Source organism: Propithecus coquereli, unplaced genomic scaffold (assembly GCF_000956105.1).
Source record: "Propithecus coquereli isolate 6110/MARCELLA unplaced genomic scaffold, Pcoq_1.0 Scaffold459, whole genome shotgun sequence".
In the NCBI taxonomy this organism is placed as follows: Eukaryota; Metazoa; Chordata; class Mammalia; order Primates; family Indriidae; genus Propithecus; species Propithecus coquereli.
Window position 1 is genome coordinate 1,161,322 of NW_012150385.1, and position 4,121 is coordinate 1,165,442.

Here is a 4,121-nt window from a genome sequence, read left to right on the forward strand (position 1 = left end):
TTTTTTTTTTTAGAGATAGGGTCTTGCTATGTTGCCCAGGCTAGTTTTGAACTCCTGGCCTCAACTGATCCTCCCGCCTCAGCTTCCCAAAGCACTGGGGTTCCAGGCATGAGCCACTGCATCCAGCCAAGAAACCTACTTTAAATATAAAGACACAGATTAAAAATAAAAGGATGAAGAAAGGTATACCTTGCTAACACCAATCTAAAGAAAGCTGCTTTCAGACAAATGAAACATTAGAACAAGGACAATTATCAAGAATAAATAGGGCGTTACATAATAATAAAGGGATGGGGTCAGTTTTCCAAGAAGATATGATAATACTTAAGATGCATGCACTTAACAACAGAGTGTCAAAATACAGGAGGTAAAAACCGAGAGAACTGCAAGGAGAATGGACAAATCCTCAGTTACAGCTGGAGATTTCAACACTCCTCTCTCAGTAAGTGACAGATCCAGTGGGCACAAAATCAGTGAGGATATAGTTGAACTGAACAGCACTATCAATCAACTGGATCTAATTGACATCCATAGAATACTTTGTCTAACAACAGCAGAATACATATTCTTCTCAAGATCATAGGCCATATTCTGGGCCATAAACACATCATAAAAAATTTAAAAGAATAGAAATCATACAAAGTGCTCTCGGACTACAATTAAATTAGAAATCAATAACAGAAAAGTAGCTGGAAAATCCTAAACTATTTTGAGATTAAACAATGTACTTCTATATCACACAAAGATCAAAAAAGAAGTCTCAAAAGTATTTTGAACTAAATGAAAATGAAAATACAATTTACCAATGTGTGGAATGCAGTGATAGCACAGCACTTAGATGGAAATGTGTGACATTAAATGCATATATTAGAGAAGAAGGAAGGTCTAAAAACAATCATCCAATCTTCCAATTTAGGAAACTAGAAAAAAACAGGGCAAATTAAATCAAAAATAAGCACAAGAAAAGAAATAATAAAAACTGGAGCAGAATCAATGAAATTAAAAGTAGAAAATCAATAGAGAATTGATCAGTGAAGCCAAAAGCTGGTTCCTTGAAAATATCAAAGAAATCAATAAGCTGCTAGCCAGGCTAACTAAGAAAAAAGGAAAGAGACACAAATTGCTCATACCACAAATGACAGAAAGGCCATCACTACTGATAGCATGGACATTAAAAAGATAATAAATATTATAAACAACTCTGCCCATAAATCTGATAACTTGGAAAAAATCCCATTGTCATATCTATAAGTGCAAAAAAAATTGACAAAATCCACTACCCATTCATGATAAAGAAAAAACACTCTCAGAAAACTAGGAATAGAGGATAACTTTCTCAACTTGATGAAGAGCATCTACAAAAAACCCTACAGCTAACATCATACTTAATAGTGAGAAACTAGATGCTGTAACCTTAATTTGGGGGAAAAGGTAAGCATGTCCCCTGTCACCACTCCTATTTAATATCATACTAGAAGTCCTAGTCAGTGCAATAACACAAGAAAAGAAAATAAAAGATATACACCTTGGGAAAGAAGAAATAAAACTATCTTTGGTTTCAGATGAAATGATTGTGTATGTAGAAAATTCCAAAAAGTCAGCAAAATAAACAGGAGCTAATACACTACTACAGCAAGGCTGCAAGATACAAGATTAATATACAAAATTCAATTGCTTTCTTATATACCACCAACAAACAATTGAAATTTGAAATTAAAAATGCAATACCGTTTACATTAGCACAAAGAAATGAAATACTTAGGTGTAAATCTAACAAAATATATAGGATCTATATAAGGAAAACCTCAAAACTGATGAAAGAAATCAGAGATCTAAGTAAATGGAGAGATATCTATGCTCATGAATAGGAAGAACTAAATATTATCAAGGTGTTAATTCTTCCTAACTTAATCTATAGATTCAAAACCATCCCAATCAAAATCCCAGCCAGTTATTTTGTGGATATCAACAAAGTAATTCTAAAGTTTATGTGGAAAGGCAAAAGATGTAGAATAGCCAACAATACTGAAGAAAAACAAAGCTAGAAGACTGATACTACCTCACTTCAAGACTTACTATAAAGCTACAGTAATCAGACAGAATGGTATTTATGAAAGAATAGACACATGTATCAGTGGAACAGAACAGAGAGCCCCACAGCAGACCTACACAAATATAGTCAACTGCTCTTGACAAAGGCACAAAGACAATTCACTGGAAATAGGACAGTTTTTTTAACAAATGGTGCTGGAAACATTGGACATCCATAGTCAAAAAAATGAGTCTAAACACACACCTTACACCTTATTCAAAAATTAACTCATAGACCTAAATGTAAAACACAAAACTATAAAACTCCTAGAAGATAATGTGGGAACAAATCCAAATGATCTTGGGTTTGTGATGACTTTTTAGATATAACACCCAAAAGCATGATCCATGGGAAAAAACTGGTAAGTTGGACTTCATTAAAGTTAAAAACATCTGTTCTGTGAAAGACGCTATTAAGATAATGAAAAGAGGCCGGGCACGGTGGCTCACGCCTGTAATCCTAGCACTCTGGGAGGCCGAGGCCGGTGGATTGTTTGAGCTCAGCAGTTCAAGACCAGCCTGAGCCAAGAGCGAGACCCCATCTCTACTAAAAATTGAAAGAAATTAGCTGGACAATTAAACTATATATATAGAAAAAAAATTAGCCGGACATGGTGGCGTGTGCCTGTAGTCCCAGCTACTCAGGAGGCTGGGGCAGGAGGATCGCTTGAGCCAGGAGTTTGAGGTTGCTGCGAGCTAGGCTGACGCCATGGCACTCTAGCCCAGGCAACAGAGTGAGACTCTTGTCTCAAAAAAAAAAAAAAAAGATAATGAAAAGACAAGCCATAGGCTTGGAGAAAATATTTGCAAAACACGTATCTCCTAAGGGACTTGCATTCAATACAAGAACTCTTATAATAGAAAGAGCTCTTAAAACTCAACAGTAAGAAAACAAGCAAGCACTTTTTAAATAGGTAAAAGATCTGAACAGACGCCTTAACAAAGAAGATATTCAGATGGCAAACAGTTAGGTGAAATGATGCTCAACATCATATGTCATTAAGAAGCTGCAAATTAAAACAACGAGATAACACTACACACCTATTAGAATGACTAAAACCCAAAACACAACACCAAATGCTGACAGGCTGTGGAACAACAGGAATTCTCACTCATTGCTGAGGATACAAAATGGTACAGCCATTTTGGAAGACAATTTGGCAGTTTATTACAAAACTAAACATAATCTTACCATGCGATCCAGTAATCGCACTGGTTGGTATTTACCCAATGGAGCTGATGATTTACGCTCTTGCAGAAACCTGCAGAGGGATATTCACAGTAGCTTTTTCGCAGTAGCCCAAAGCTAGAAGCAATCAAGGTGGGCCTTCAACTGGTGAAGATATAAATAAACTGTGCTACATCTGGACAATGGAATATCATTCAGTGATAAAAAGAAGTGAGTTATCTAGCCATGAAAAGACTTGGGGGAACCTCAAATGTGTGTTGGTAAGTAAAAGAAGCCAATCTGAAAGGCTACATGCTACAGGATTCCAATTTTATGACATTCTGGAAGAGGCAAAACTATGGAGTCAGTAAAAGATCAGCGGTTGCCAGGAATTTGGGGGGAGGCAGGGAGGGATGGACAGGGAGAGCACAGGGGAATTTTAGGGCAGTAAAACTATTGTAAATGATACTATAATGGTGGATACATAACACTATGCATTTGTCCAAATCTGCAGAATGTACAACACTTGAACCCTAGTATAAACTATGCTCCTTCATGTAAATCATTTATTTTGGTTATTTTTGGTTATAATTTATTTTGGTTAATAAATGTACCAATATTGGGTCATCAATTATAACAAATGTGCCACATGAATGCAAGATGTTAATAAGGGAAACAGTGGAGGAGGAGGGGTGTACAGAGGAACACAGTACTTTCCGCTCAATTTTAAAAAATAAAGAAAAAGAGAAAGTCTGGTTACTAGAGCTGGCAGGGCCCACAAAGAAGAGCCGGCTCTCAATTCTCACCACTCTGGTTTTCACCTTCGTTTTTGGTCCCTGGAAATTCCCCTGAAATATTGAGA